Consider the following 16219-nt stretch of genomic DNA (forward strand, 5'->3'; position numbering starts at 1 on the left):
TGCAGCTGAAGAATGAGAGCTCTGATCCTGAAAGGAGGGTGGGTCTTGGCAGAAAACATAGCACCCTCTACAGCAAGTGGGAGCCAGCACCTGAATTTTCTCAGCAGAGACAGGAAGACCCTCAGGTTGCTGTTACCCCCTTTGCTTGTTTCTTCAGAAAGCCTGGGAGTGTCTGGGAATTTACATACCCTAGGGGCAGACCTTAACCAATGACTTATATGAACACACTGGCTTCCTTCCCCCCACAGCAATATATTTGCGGGGGGGGGGATATTTTATTTTTTCTCTTTTATTTTATTTTATTCTACTTTGTTTTATTTTTTTAAATATAATTTATTGTCAAGTTAGCTAGCATACAGTGTATACGGTATGCTCTTGGCTTCGGGAGTAGATTCCCATGATTCTCATTGCTTATATACACACCCAGTGCTCATCCCAACAAGTGCCCTCCTCAGTGCCCCTTCCCATTTCCCCCTCTTTCCTTCTCCCCCTACATCAATCCTCAGTTTATTCTATGTATTTAAGAGTCTCTTATGGTTTGTCTCCCTCTCTGTTCCAAAGTGAAACCTGTGCTATTTCCAGTTTCATTCATGGGAAGGATATTTACCTGATGTCTCAAGTCCCCACTTGGGTAGTTGCTGTTTTTTTCCCTGGAAATGCTTCATAATAAATCACTTTCCTTGAGTTCTCAACTCTGTGATGTCTCCTGGGGAAATCATTCAGGTAACCGGCTTTGTCATTCTTGGGTGTGTTATTTAACTTCTCTGAGCCTCAGTTCCCAGCTGCAAAATGAGGTTAACAACCACAGACTTATGGATTGTTATGGAAACTATGAGTAGGTGCCTTGCACAAGGGAGTAATGAATAAAGAAATTAGTGAAGAGTAATATCTGGTCTTGGAGACAATAGGATCCAGAGATAGTGCCTCATTTTGGCTGAAAAGTGGGAGCTTGGATTCTCTGCAATGAGACCTGAAATTCTTCATATACCCACACACTCTTTTCTGTCTGTTTCCGCTTCAGTCACAAGCATTGGCCACAAATAGATTGCTGGTAAGGATCTTTAAAGCACTGCCCACATCTCTTTCTTTTCTTTTTTTTTTTTAAGTGTGAGAAGAGGAAATCTCTAAAGGAAAGGTTTGCAGTGTTCTTTTGAGTTTGTGTATATTGAGTGTCCTGATTAGATTCTCCTTAAAATGCACCTTGTGGACTAATTAAATTACTTTGAGATGAAATCATGGTTCCTTTTCACCTGCCCCTCAAGTGGAAGTGACTGATATTTAAGAATTTAAATTTCACTGTTTTAAAACTGTGTTTTGCCCTGGTGATGTTGGTGGCCAGGGGAAGAAAGGCTTCCCTAGGAGAAGGTAATTTTCTTCCCTAGGGTCACTTCCATTTTACATCCTGCTCTCATGCCCCCTCGCAGTTGATAGGGCCCGCTGCTCTGCCACTAAGGGGAGATATGGAGACGAGGAAACCATGTTTTACCCTGGAAGACTGATGACTCCCAGGACAACCCTTGACTATAATCCTCAGTCTCAACTCACCTAAGTCTGCCACATAGACTTGAACTTGCCACAGTAGCTCTGCTTGGTTGACTGTGGTTGTCAGAAGAACTGTGTTGAAAAGGATTCTGTGTTCCTTTTTAGCCTCAGTGAAAAAGTGCAGAGATTGTTAGTAAAATCTGTCACAAATATTAGATAGGAATTTATGGCATATGTTTGCCAGCGGGGTCTCAAGTAGCATGTTTCTGCAGAGATTTTATCAGTGAAAACTCCCTGCTACTTTTATTTTATTTTTTTTAAATTTTTTAAATGTTTTTTATTTATTTTTGAGAGACAGAGACAGAGTGAGCAGGGAGGGTCAGAGAGAGGGGGAGATACAGAATCCGAAGCAGACTCCAGGCTCTGAGCTAGCTGTCAGCACAGAGCCTGATGCGGGGCTTGAACTCACGAACCGTGAGATCATGGACTGAGCTACAGCCGGACACTTAACCGACTGAGCCACCCAGGCGCCCCCTTGCTACTTTTATATATTACTATATTCTATATCAGATTTTATTGCAATTTTAATATGTTTACATATAATCACGTATGTAATTATATGTAAAAATATATGATTTTATATAAAATTCAAAATATGTAATGTACACATATTAATATATTATACCATGTATTAATATATATTAAGTATACATATATAAATACATAATTACACACAAATAAATGTATTCTAAATTATATAACATGTATATGAATCTCAAAAGAGGAAGAATATGAGTAATATCATCCATCCCCTTTAACCTTCTTCCAAATCCTTGTTCTCAAGATGAATTTAGTTATTAGCTGATATTAACTCTACTTATAAACCATGTTCCCTTTGACAGCTTACTCACTTTTCCTGTGACTCAGTTTCCTTATAAGTTAAGTGGGGGTAAATGAAAGGATCTGCCTTATGTGGCTGTGAGAGTTAATATGAGTTTTCTATCTGTGGTGCTCAGATTGGTGGCTGGTATGTATCTAGACTGAGGTGTGTCACCTACTTTAATACTGAAATCATGTTATTGTTTTCAAGTGCTCACTGGTTGGCATCAACCAACATTCTGTGGAGGCTGCTCTTTGATCTCCAAGGTTGTCCATGTAGCTCCCTTTTCAGTCAGGAGGAGGAGAAAATAATTTTTTAAAGCTTATTTATATATTGAGAGAGAGATAGAGAGAGAGCACGTGAGTTAGGGAGGGGCAGAGAGAGAGGGAGAGAGAATCCCAAGCAGGCTCTGCATGGTCAACATGGAGCCCAACGTGCGGCCTGATCTCACAAACCATGAGATCATGGCTTGAGCCAAAATCAAGCGTCAGATGCTTAACAGACTAAGCCACCCAGGAGCCCCAGAGGAGAAGGTAATTTTAATTTTTATGTCAGCACTGCTGATTTTCTGCTGACATTTGCAGGGCATGGCACCCCCAGGGAAGGGGCTTCCTCCTCTACAAGGCTGAAACCAAGGAAAGCTCACATGTGACTGAGTAGAAGCATTTTCATGTAAGGCCTAAAGGATGAAAATAAAAGCCTAAATTCTTTTCCTCTCTTTACCATACTATTGATTGAATTTAGGTATTAAAAACACCTTTAAAAGATTTAACTCATCTAGTTTTCCCATTCTGAGATACAGAGACTGTTGGCAATTAGCCTTGCCTTTGCAACACAATATGGGACTATGGAAAGAGCCAGGGTTTTGGTGTCAGAGTTAGATTTGAATCCAGGCTCCACTGGGTGTCCATGGAAACAGCAGTTGTTTGAACTCACTGAGCCTCTGTTTCCTCCACTGGAGAATGGAATCCTAGCCATCACTGGCAATCCTGAGTCTCTGCAAACTGGTATTTGGAGACTACTGACTATTTGGTGAAGTTTTTAATTTGCAATGGGATTCTGGAGATCCTGCGGACTTTGCAAGTGCTGTCTTTCTGAATCTTCACTGAAGACATGAAATTATTTCTAGCCAGTCTCATGGATGACGAGTTGTACTTTAAGGCTTTGAGCACTGATAAACCTGTGTAGGCAGATCTAGTGATTTTGTTCAGATTATAGGATCTTTTCTAGCCCAGAATGGGTCTCTACAGTCCGTGCCAGGTGGTTGCTGGATAATGGAATTCCTTCTCCCATAGAGGCAGAGTTAGGCATCAGCTCATTGCCCAGAATAGCTCACAGATGCCCATTCAGCACATAAGCCCCTTGGAATACAGAGCGGAAAACTTAATTGCATTGGGCTTACATAATTTTCAGTGTACTTGAGTTTAATTCTAGCTTTGCCACTAGCTTTGAGATCTTAGCTTCTTTCAGCTTTTCCTCTTCTGTAAAATCAAAATGAAGATGTCTTCTTTGTTGCTAATGAGGAGATTAAGTGCTATGTGGCCCATAGTAACTATTGGACTTACTCCTCTATTATTGTAACTCTTACTTGAACCAGACTTAAAAACATTTTTGTAGAAAATGTATAAGTATAATTTCAGGAACCCATCTTCCTGCGCTCTGTTGCTCTGGAACTAGCATTTTCCCAGAACTCATTCTTTCATGGTTGCTTCCACCATTTGAAGGAAGTGTCCCAGAGGAGCCAAGCTGTGGAGATTAAAAGAACAGGGGTCATAATTGAAGACAGAGAAGTTAGAAGTAGCCAGCCCAGCCAGTTTCATTGGGCTGAATCTCAGTGCCCTGTGGCCTCTTAATTGCTGCCTTTCTCCTTCACCAGCCTTGAGACTGAGAGCTTTCCTCTCAGCTCCTGTGTGATGATGATTCTTCCTGGGGCCCCAAGAAAGGTAATTTCAGGGGTTGCCTCCACTCTCCTCCTCATGCAAGCTCCAGATGGATTCAAGTTTTCCTTAAGTGGTTTATTTCTTCTTACAAATTTGTAAATTCACATACAGTACCATTCACTGTTTATGGTGCATGGTTTTATGAATTTGGACAAATGCACACAGTCATGTAGCCGTCACCAAAATCAGGGTACAGAATATCACCCCCCCAATGTTCTCCTACTCTACTCTTAGATGGTTTCCTTAGTGTTTTACACTCATGATGAGAGAAAAAAAATGTCAGGCAGAGGGTCACAAATATGGTTTGGTAACTTACTTCTTACTCTTTTTTCACAGAGCCTTCTGAGAAAGACAGAATTCCCTATAAGATGCTAATGAGCCATAGTGGACTGTGATGTGAATTTGCAGCTTTTTAGATTCTCCAAAAAGTGTCATGGGAACCTGAATGGGGGCTCCAAGGGAAGAGGTTCATAGGGCCAGAGAGCTCAGATGGATCAAAGAAAGTACTGGGGTTTAGATTGAGGGAGGCAATGGAGCCCAGGAAAAGCTTTAAGAATTTCTCTTCCTATGTTCTCTTGTCCTACAACAGCCTGTTATAAAAAAATCCTGGGCTGTAACAGAATGAGCTAAAAAGCAATGACTGGCTCAGGCAGAGCATATCAGAGTAAATGAGGAAGAGGAAATAGGGGGAGGGAGGGGAGATTACTGTGAGGCTGAACTAGAAAGCAAAGAGCAAGGTTGTTCTCTGAAAGGGCTTCCATTAGGACTCTGCAGCCCATTGTCATCTCTGTGTGAACAAGAATATGTAACCCTCTCTTCTCATGGTGGGTTGAAGCAAGCCTAGTCTGGGTCTCTGCCCCCCACTCATCCCTTCAGCAGAGCATCTCTGAGCAGGGCACAACTTGAAGGTCCTCTTGGTGAGAATATCTATTTAGGTCCCACACAAATCAAGAGTATGTGTTCAATTAATCATTCTCCTATTACTGAGGATGGCATAGATTTTGCTGAATAAAAAATTATTTGTGGAAAATGTACTTGCTTCAGCCATCAAGCTTTTTGACAGAAATATTAAAAATGCAGGCAAAAATTTTCCATTAGGACACTGGCTGTCCATATTTCTTGATGAGATCTTATTATTGAACCTGAGGTAAATGCTTGTACTTTAGAAGCTGGCAGCAATTCCCTGCCTTTGTGTTTCAAATTTCAGTAAAAAATCTCAAATGTCAAAATGTATGTCACTCTCTAAATAAAATTTTACACCAGAGAATGGGGGAAATGTTGCTGTTGAGTCATTTGATGTCATGCCTGACAGGAATACTGATGACTTGAATGAGCGGGCTGATGAAGACTGAGGGGGAAAATGGGAATATTTTGCTTGGCATGAGATTTAAAATTTATGTCTGGCAATGTTGAATTTTTTCACTTGATTTTGTACCACCTGCAACAAAATCACAGTCTGAATCAGAGTTCCTGTGTGCAAATCCTATTCATTCTGGATACAGCATCCTATTGACTGGGAACATGGACCAGTGTCTTGTAAACTGGGTGCCTCAAGAGGGTTTTAAGCTTTTTAAAGATGATAATTTCATTGTGTGTATGTGTGTAATACTCCATGACAGCTAAAATTTTAGGCACATAACAGTTACTTAATACATAAGTCTATTAAACTGATAAATTAAGTATGCATGGCAATAATCTATAACTAACATATTTTTATAAGTAGTCCATAGCATTGCTAAATTTTCATTGCTGTCTTTGTAATTCATGTGACTTAGTGGAAAGAGAACAGATTTTAGGCCTGGGTTCAAATTCATCCATTTTCTGCTTTCACTATTTGTGTAAACTTCAGGAAATCCTTAAGTAAAGGAAAATGTTATGGCTGTTTTATCTTTTATGAAACATGAATAAGAGTATCTACATCATGAGAAAGAGAATCCAAGATAACAAATAGAAATCTACTTAGCATGGTTTTAAAACCTTCCATTTTCCTTTCTTTAATCACTTGGTATTGCCAGGGAATAAACTGTTACACATTAGTAAATATTAAGGTAGATGGCTCTTCCTGTAAGATACTATAAAGCAGAAACTGCCAAAAAAAAAAAATGGTAAAACCAACTGGTAGTCATTTGACTGCTAATTAAATACTTGAGTTTAAGAGTTTTCTCCTTCTAGGCACAGAGTAAGGTTTTATTTTGCCATACCATTTTAAGTTAGATGTGATCATGCCACTTCATTTGGCCAATTAAATTTGAAAAGGCGTGTGGGGGAAGAATGAAGAGCCAATATGTAATTAGATGTTTTATCTTCCCACTGTTTCAGTGATTGCAGTAGCAAACATCTAGAGAAACAGCAATAAGCAGAGCCCACTAGTGGTTGACCAGCAGTGGACATATAGCATGGGTGAGGGAGAAGCTTGTAGTGTAAAGTCACATTTTAGGCTTGTTTTGTACCATAGCATAACCTAGTTTATTCTGACTGATAGACCGACAAATCATTTGGTAAGGTTCATGGACTTGGTTCAGTTACAAGAACCTTATAAACAGTGTTAGAAGAGTAATTGTGGTAGTTTGCACCTCAAAAACAATTTAGAAAGTTTGAGGAACTGTTAAATTTTTTCCTCTGGCTTAATTAAACACTACAACTATTTTGGAAAACTTTCTGTTTCACCAGTGACCATGTCTAGTTAGGACTTGAGGAAAAGACTTGGTTCCTCATATTTTGTCAGCGTCATTCATGGGTTTAGGTTTACATTGTCCAATATAGTAGCCACTTGTCTCATGTGGCTTTTCCACTTAAATAAAACTGATCATTCAATTTTTTAGTTACCCGAGTCACCTTAGAAGAGCCGAATTGTCACATGTAGCTGGCACGCATAGAGAGCATTTCCATCACTTGCAGAAAGTTCTGTTGGGCATCTGTGATCCAGATTCTTGAAATTCTCTCAATCATATTTAAAGTCCAATATAACTGAAGCATTTCTTCCAATGAGATTGTCACCCCATAAGCCCTCCTCCATAGAAATAAATTAGCCACTGCACCTACATCTTATCTTCCAGTAGAACACTGAAATGCAAATGCAAATGCAAATTTCCTCTGCTTTCCAGAGGAAATGTACTTAACACATCCAAGGCTCTAAGTGTATAATAGTATAACAGTAATAGTATAATAATTATTATCAGTAGTCTTTGAGGCTAAGAACTTGATATTTCTTGTCTGCTTACAAATCAGAGCTCTCCATGGAAGTAAAGAGGCAATTTGAGCTATGGTGAAATACAGGTGAGGCTGGAAGATTCTTATGTAACGGATGACCTTTCATATCAGGCACATGTTGAGCTCTTTTCATATCAAAGTTCATAAGGCCTGTGGATTGAATAGTATAATAGATTTCTCAGTTAACATTAAACCAGGGTATTAAATATGAGTGTATTAGCCAGGATATCTTAAGTTGTGCTGCTATAACACACAACCTGAAGGTCTCTACCTGGGACAACAAAACCCCATTTCTCATTTATGCAAGTCCTCGGGGGGGATCCTGGTTACCATCCTGAGGAGTTGTGGTACATTCTTCATAGTCCATACTGCCTTCCATTTCCACATGAAGCCTCTTCCCGGATCACTGCAGTAAGAAAAGAGTGCTGAAACATGTGACACCATCGAATAAGCATTCCAGCATGAAAGTCAGGCACGTTACTTCTTTCAACCCACTGATATTAGACATATGGCCCCTCTCCCATGCAGGGTGGGAGTCAGGGAAGTGTAATCCTTCCATGCAGCCAGAAAGAATGGATAATTATATATATGTGAACAGTAGAAGCCTCTACCATACCACACGAAGTACATTTTTTCAACAAATTCATTAAATGTATAGGTTTCCAGAGAGCCAGTGGCTAAGTTTTCAAGAATAATGCTGGATTGCTGGTATTAGGATCAGATTTCCACAATTCCAAAATATATGCCAGCTTATGAAAAAGTATAAGAGTTGGGTTGTTACTGATTATGAGCCTGTTTTTACTTTTATACCCAGCTTCCATCCACTGCCATTAGGACAGTTAGAAGAAAGTGCCATAGCCTGTGACTTTAATTAATTTTTTGTGGACATGTAAAGTATGATGGCAAATTAGATTATTCTCTGTCCCTTTCCAACACTGTTAGAAGTGTTAGAAGTTAGAGATTTTTACTGCCAGTAATAACAGTTCTGAGAGAGAATTCTCTGAGTATACAGAGGACTCTAGATGCTGGTGTGGACTTTAGTCTTACCTGTTTTCTGCACCACTCATAAGGACAAACCCTCTCTTTTTGCCTCTCTTCCATTCCATTTTCATCCTAAGGAATTTAGAATTAATGCCCTTGGTAATAGAAAGCATAGCATCCATTTTTTAAAAGTCAGGTCTATTGAGGTATAATTTACATACAATAACATTTTCCCTTTTGAGGTGTTCAATTCTATACATTTTGACAAATATATATATATATATATAACATATATATATAATATAAATATACATAACCATCACAATTAAGATGTAGAATACCTCACCAAATATATATATATAACCATCACAATTAAGATATAGAATACCTTACCAAATTCTCTTTACCCCAGTGTAGTCAGTCTCTGTGGGGGACCAACCCATGCACCACAGTTGAAAGGTCCCGAGTAGGGGGTTGGTGTTGGCGCAATATCTCTAGAAAAGACAAGACAGACAAGACAGACGAGACAGACAACGTGGATGGTGGTAGGTAAAGCCACACTTTATTAGGATAGTCAGGGTCTTATATACCATGGGTGATTACATCGTTTCTTTAATGGTTACATAGTTCAAGGTCCTTGAAGACATGCTCCGGAAAAGGTCATTCTTAGTAGGACAGTAGTAAGTAACAGGATTAAGTCATTACAAAAGAGGAATCCCCTAATAATAGTCTGGTTTTAAACATAAGGTAAGCCTGAAGAATTCTATGAGGAGATATACATTCCTTAAGGCCCTTCATCAATTATTTAAGGGTAAGATGTTCATTCTTTTATAAGCAAATCTTTTGGCAGAGGATTATGTTCACTCCCAACAGCAGACAAAGAGCCAGAAAATAAAGTAAGGGAAGGTCACTGACTGACCCAAGTTGATTCAAAGCCTAAAAGTATATGCCTCTTTGCAAAGCAATGAGAAAATCATAGGATGAACAGAAGCCATATGTGGGGCCCAGGAGGCCAAATATTGTTGGAGGGTATTTTTTGCCTACTGGGCCCCAACAAATCTCCATCTTTCATCTTAGTTTCTAGCAACACTGATGTGATTTCTGGCCTCAAAGTTCTGATTTTTCCAGAATGTCATAAAAGTAAAACCATAGAGTATATAGCATTTGAGTCTGGCTTCTTTCATTTGGCAAATTGTTCTTGAGATTCATCCATATTATTGCATGCATCAACTTTTTTATTGTTGACCAGAACTCCATTGTACCACAATTTGTGTGCCTAGGCACCATTGATGGACATTTCACTTGTTTCCAATTTGGGCGTCAAAGGTTTTTAAGAAGGGCACCAGAAGATTTTATCATTTGGAGGATGGCTGTGTTAGGGAGAGACCAGGTGACAAAAAGGACAGTAAGCAGGGTGGTGCCTCTGGGTTTGAGGAGATGTATATCATTGATCTTTATTTTAGGTATGTGAAGGTTTTTATACAAGGGAATTAGAAGCTTATGTGGCCAATGGAAGAAAGGGACAGGGACAGAGTTCTGGGTGAAGACCCAATGATCTCACCTTACAATTCTGACCCAAGTTCTTGTGAATTCATCTATGAATTCCTTGAACCTCTGGGAATCTCTCCAGGTATCAGTCTGTTGAAGTAGCTCTAAATATGTGGTCTCCCAATCTGCAGCATCGGTATCATCTGGGAAGTCGCTAGAGACTCATGTTCTCAGTCCCACCCTAGACTTCTTGAATCAGAAACCATGGGGATGTGGCCCAGCAATCTGTGTTCCAACAAACCTTTCAGAGGATTCAGATGCTCATTAAAGTTAGAGAACATAGTTTCATAATGTTAGTACAGGAAGCCTCCAAAACTTCACTGAAGAGCCACTTCAGATCTAGTGTGTACCCGTGTATCTGCATGCAAATGCCCCTGCCTGACAAATCACCCAGCCCCGCGGCTCATTGTCTAATCAGGAACATTCGGGGCAAGGAGGCACAATGATCTGGCACAATGTGGGAAAAGTTGTACAGTGGACAGGATCTTTGAGTAATGAATGTTGGTGAATAACAGTGAAGCTTCTGCAGATGCTTCTAAAATTATTATCAAATTAAAATATTTTTTCTGATGTTTACTTATTTGAGAGAGAGAGAGGGTGAGAGCGAAGGAGGGGAAGAGAGGGAGACACAGAATCTGAAGGAGGCTCCAGGCTCTGAGCTGTCAGCACCGAGATCAATGTGGGGCTTGAGCTCACAAACCAGGAGATCATGAACTGAGCTGAAGTTGGACACTTAACTGCTTGAGCCGTGCAGGTATCCCAATGCTTCTAACTTTTAAACCACTTGTTTCTACCTTCCGTTCTGTTAGGTAGCACCTCACTGAACTTTTGATTTCTGGATTCCCGTGTAGCAGGTTTAGTGGCTACTTGTAGAAATCTGCTCTTTCCAATTTCTGAGGCAATTATGTCAGGTTGTATTCCCAAACATAGATGAGGTTGCTCTTTCCAATAAACTAAGGTGGTTCCTTCCTGGTATGTGAAAAATTTAGTAACAATATATCTATGTTTTTTTCTGCTTGATATTTTAAGCACAGGAGAAAAGTAAATAATGTTTAAGGAACTTGTAAACCAAGTGTGTAACCATTTTGCCCAATTCATGGTTTTATTTAATGAGCGCCAATACCACAGGATGAGAGTTGTTCCCAAAGGGCCTCAATCAACTAGACTATTGAACAGAAATGCAGAATGTAAATTGGGTTTTAACTAAAATCATACTGCTATTACTTTTTATGGAACCCATAATTTCTGGTGGAGAGCAGGCATATAGAAAACTGTCATTATGGAAATGCCTTCCGGGATTTGACCAACTGCATTTGGAGCACGAATAAATACTCTCAGGCTTGATTTGTATGCTACTTCTGGTTGTATAAGGCTAAATATATGCCACATGGTTCTTAATACAGCTTTCATGGTTTTGTGAATTCCATGAACTACTTTTTAGATACATTATACTCTTATTTACTTACTTACTTATAATTTTAAAGCCAAAGAACAGGTATGTTTTCTTTCATTTACATTCTTAGGATAGATATTTTTCTTTGAGAACGATGGTAAAATACTCATTCTGAAAATATGGAGACAAGGAAGATAAACTATAGATATTTTTCTCCTGGTAACTGAATATAAGCAATGAATTGTGAATTAATTTCTTCCTTTGTACTTTCCCTGGATTGCTATAGACTTCAAAATTCAGAGATTGAAGACTGGACTAATACTTAGGCAACTGATTTGAGATACTGCTTTAATGCCGATTCCAAGATTCCAAAGCCCCAGATAACACTTTTCTCTCTGTTTACTGGACATCTTTGCTTAAAGGTCTCAGACTCAGGATATGCTAGACCAAACTAAGTAGATTAATTTCCAATGTACAGATGTTAGTTCTACCTTTGCATCAACAGTAAATGTTTCCGGAGGGCAGCATCCCTAATGACACTCTCTTACAAGGCTTTACAAATATAGTTTACACTTAACAAATTCTTGTTGATTAAAAAAGAGTGGTGGTGATAGCAAGTGTTTTATAAGCATGGAGGGAGGAGCTGATGAGGATATTCAGAATCTGTAGATTTATAATGTCTCCTGTAGTGCCCCTCTCCTTGCCAGAATCCACTTTGAGCCAACAGCATCTTGGCCACCCCAGTGCCTAACAGGAAAAACAGAAGGCAGCGTGGTAACTTGGAAGGAGGACATGTTTTAGCAGCTTTGTGTTCACGTTCTGATTCTGCCAATTAGAATTTATTTAATGACTGACTCAGCTGTGAAATGAAGATAATCACACCCATATTGAGAGAGCTTTGATGTTGTTAAAGAATATCAAATGCCTCAATGATGCCTGGTATTAATAGATGCTAACTAAATGATTGATATGCTTATGGTACTTCATATTTATGTGGTCTCTTGTGGTTAATAATGGATGCTCCCATCCACCCCAGATGTAGGGATAACTATGTTTTCCATTTTGTAAATGAAGAAACTGAAGCCCAGAGGCCCTTACCTAGTAAGTGGGGAGCTAGGACTAGAAACTGGATGTAAGGCCGCAGAGAGGATGCAGAAAACCAAGGTCAGAAATAAATGTAAAAGGCCTTTATTGGGAGCGCTCTCTGGTGAGGTTCCCTGGTCTGGGCAGAGGACAGAATGGGCCAGAGAAGTCACGCCCTAGGGTGGGGTGGCACATTTTTAGGGGGTTGGCTGGGGGGAGGGGGGTATGGAGTATTGGTATGTCCATACAGGGTAGTTTTTTGCGTCACTTCCTTGTTCCAGCTGAGGACATGTCCATTGGAGGGCTCGGTGAATGGTCTCCTGGGAAGTTTCCCGGCGGGGCCATATTGTGGTAGGGGGGTGGTCTTTGTTGTCACACCCACCTCCACAGCCAAACACCGGCCTTCTTTCTCGCACCAAATCTTTTGCTCATTCTCCAACTTTAAGCTGTCCTTTGCAAAAGCATCCCAATTCTGTACCCCAGACAGAATTAACTCCTCCTCTGCTTCTAAAGCTCCCTCAAAGCACTCTGTCTATAATGTTTTTCTAATACGTGTTGCCTTGTAATTATATATGGGCCTGACTTGCTGAAAGAATTTGAGTTCTTTAAAGCAAGGCCATGTCTGATTTATCTGGGTGGGCACGGCGTCTAGCACAAATGCAAGTTGGTGGAATTGGTGAAGAGAGTCAGAATGCAGCAGCAGAGTCAAAAGGTTCCCTTAATTAAAGAAAAAGTGCAGTAAGAGCATTGTTTGGCGTATTACTCCAAAGCAGGCTTGCTAGCTAACAAGACAGGAAGCATCCATCTGCAAGTAATGTGCGCAACTCACCCCACTGAGAATGTTAATTATGTTTTTAAAGGGAGACAGGGAACTGTGGTTGCTTTTGGCACAAAGCAGTGGGGGGAGAGATGGCCCAGGGAAGGAATGCTAAATAGTTTCTGGAGTCTGTGTTGCCAGCTCCCTGTGTAGCTCTGGGAGGGGAGAGGATTCGGGATGTTTGTCTGAGACAAAGATTTCATTGCTTTTTTTCTGATGATGATTCCACAGGTATGCTCTTTGTCCAAGTATCTTTATTTTATTTAGAACCTCTCCTTATGCCTGGTTCAAGTCCTCATCGGGTCCAAAATCCTTAATATCCCAGGAACTTGGCTCTGTCCATGGTCCCTTTCAACTCCCATAGACTCAAGTTGATCCAACATAGTTTCAAGGTCAGTTTTAAAATACGCTGTCAACATCTCAATGTGCATAGTCTTTGACGCAGTAATTCTACTTTTGGGAATTTTTCTTTTAGAAATTCTCCCACAAGAAAATAAAAAAATAGAATGTGTGAATACGCTTATGTGTAATAATAGAAATCAAATATCTGTGATGCTCATTAGTAAAAGATTGTTTAAATCTTGATATAGTATTTTATGTAACTGTTCAAATGAATAAGGCAGATCTCTATGCAAGGATATAGCTGTATTTTGTTGAAAAGAAAGTTTTAGAATAATGTATATTGTAAGGCTTTTTTATGTAGAGAAACTCCAGAAGCATATGCAGCATTTGTTTACTAAAAAAAAAAAAAATACTTATCTAATGTATATTATGTGCCAAGCAGTGAACAGGAAATAAATCTATCTTTGTGGAGTTTACATTTTCATCCAGGGAAATGAATAAGAAATATAATAAGTGGAATTACCTTGTATGATAAAGAATAATGCACACTAAAGAAAAATAAGGACAGGACAGAGATAACCTTTGAGACTTTTTAAAAAATGTTTTTTATTTATTTTTGAGAGACAGAGAGAGACAGCACTAGCAGGGGAGGGTCAGAGAGAGAGGGAGATACAGAATCTGAAGCAGGCTCCAGGCTCTGATCTAGCTGTCAGCACAGAGCTCGATGCAGGGTTCGAACCCACAAATCATGAGATAATAACCAAAGCTGGACACTTAACCAACTGAGCCACCCAGGCACCCCTAACCTTTGAGACTTTAATGTGGTAGTTCCTGGAGGAAGGGTCAGGGCTTTCATTTTCTACTTTACTTCTGTATTGTTCATATGAATTTGTGTTATTTTTTAAAAGTTTATTTGATTGGTGGGAGAGAGAGAGAGAAGAGAGGGAGGGAGGGAGAGAGAGAGAGAGAGAGAGAGAAAGAGAGAGAGAGAGAGAATGAGCACGAGCAAGGAAGGGCAGGGAGAGAAGGGGAGAGAAGGGATCACAAGCAGGTTATGTGCTGCTAGTGTAGAGCCTAATGTGGGAATTGATCCCGTGACCTGAGCCAAAATCAAGCACTGGATCCTTAACTGACTGAGTGACCCAGGTGCCCTGATATTTTTTATTTATTTAAGGGTAACTTTCTTCTTTTTCTTTTTTCTATTTTTTAAAATTTATAATAGTTTATTGTCAAATTGGTTTCCATATAACACCCAGTGCTTCTCCCCACAAGTGCCCCCTCCATGACCATTACCCCCTTTCCTGTATCTTCAACTTCTTGTATTCAACAAGAATAAAATTTAACTTCTAACTTTTATTCCACTTTTAAACACATCCATTTCTCTTCCATCTTTTAAAAATGTTTTATTTTTTCTTCCATCTTAAAAATAAAACATATGTATAAGGGAAGATGCTGATTTAAGTCCCTTCTGATTACAAACCCATGATTACCTCTCCTTTCCCTTCTTACTAAAATTTTTGAGTGATTCCTGGACAATCATAATCTCATTCCCCCCCCCCACCCCCCATTGAATCCTTTCCCCACCTTATGTGGCTTTTTTGCTTTCATGCTGCTGAAACTCTTTGATTTCACCAGTAAATTCTAAGGACACATCATCTCCTCTTGTTTCTCTGAGTGGTCCTGCTCCAGGGAATCCTCTGGTGCCACACCTCTTCCTTAGGTTCCTCTAGGGTTCTGTTCAGGGACCACTAATTGATCCTCCTTCCACTCCCCACATTCTCTCTGGGTTACCTAATCTGACTTCATACTTCACTGGCCAGGGAGTAACACTTTTGGGGGAGAAAAGATTTGAATAACTGCCATGTACATGGGGAATCTGGAAAGACACATACATGTTCAGGCCAGGACTTATGCTCACAAAAGACCTGAGAAGACCATAAATTTTCACCATTTTAGCTAGTCTTTGGGCTCAGAGTACTTGAAAACTAATGTAGAGTTGTAAGTGGTCCAATTAGAGCATTGAAAGTAGGCCTCAACAGAAAGCCAAGTTAAAAAGACCTGGAGTATATGCTTTTTTCTTTTTTATTACCTGTTTTTCCTTATTTACTTTCTTGTTCTTTTTTTTTCCTTTTTGCAAATCAATATATCCAAAATGTTCAGTTTTCAGTGAAAAATTATGAAGCATGTAATTTAAAAATGTTTAAAAAAGTAAATGAAAGAAATTAACAGGAGCTGTCCTTAAGGAAGCACAGACATTTTATTTACTATAGCAAGAGTTTAGATCAACTGTCAGAAATATCAGAGGTAAAAGAAGCAATAGACAAAGAAATAAAATAAGAAGAATAATTTCTCAATATATAGAGAATATTAATAAAGAGAAAATGTTTTTTAAAAATAGAAATTTTGAAGCTGAAAAGTACAATAACTGAAGTATAGGATTAACTAGAGGGGTTCAGAATGGAATTGAACAGACAGAAAAATAAATCCAAAAACTTGAAAATATGTCAAATTAAACTATCCACTTTCAGGAGCAAAAATAATAA

This window comes from Suricata suricatta, chromosome 12, assembly GCF_006229205.1.
Source record: "Suricata suricatta isolate VVHF042 chromosome 12, meerkat_22Aug2017_6uvM2_HiC, whole genome shotgun sequence".
In the NCBI taxonomy this organism is placed as follows: Eukaryota; Metazoa; Chordata; class Mammalia; order Carnivora; family Herpestidae; genus Suricata; species Suricata suricatta.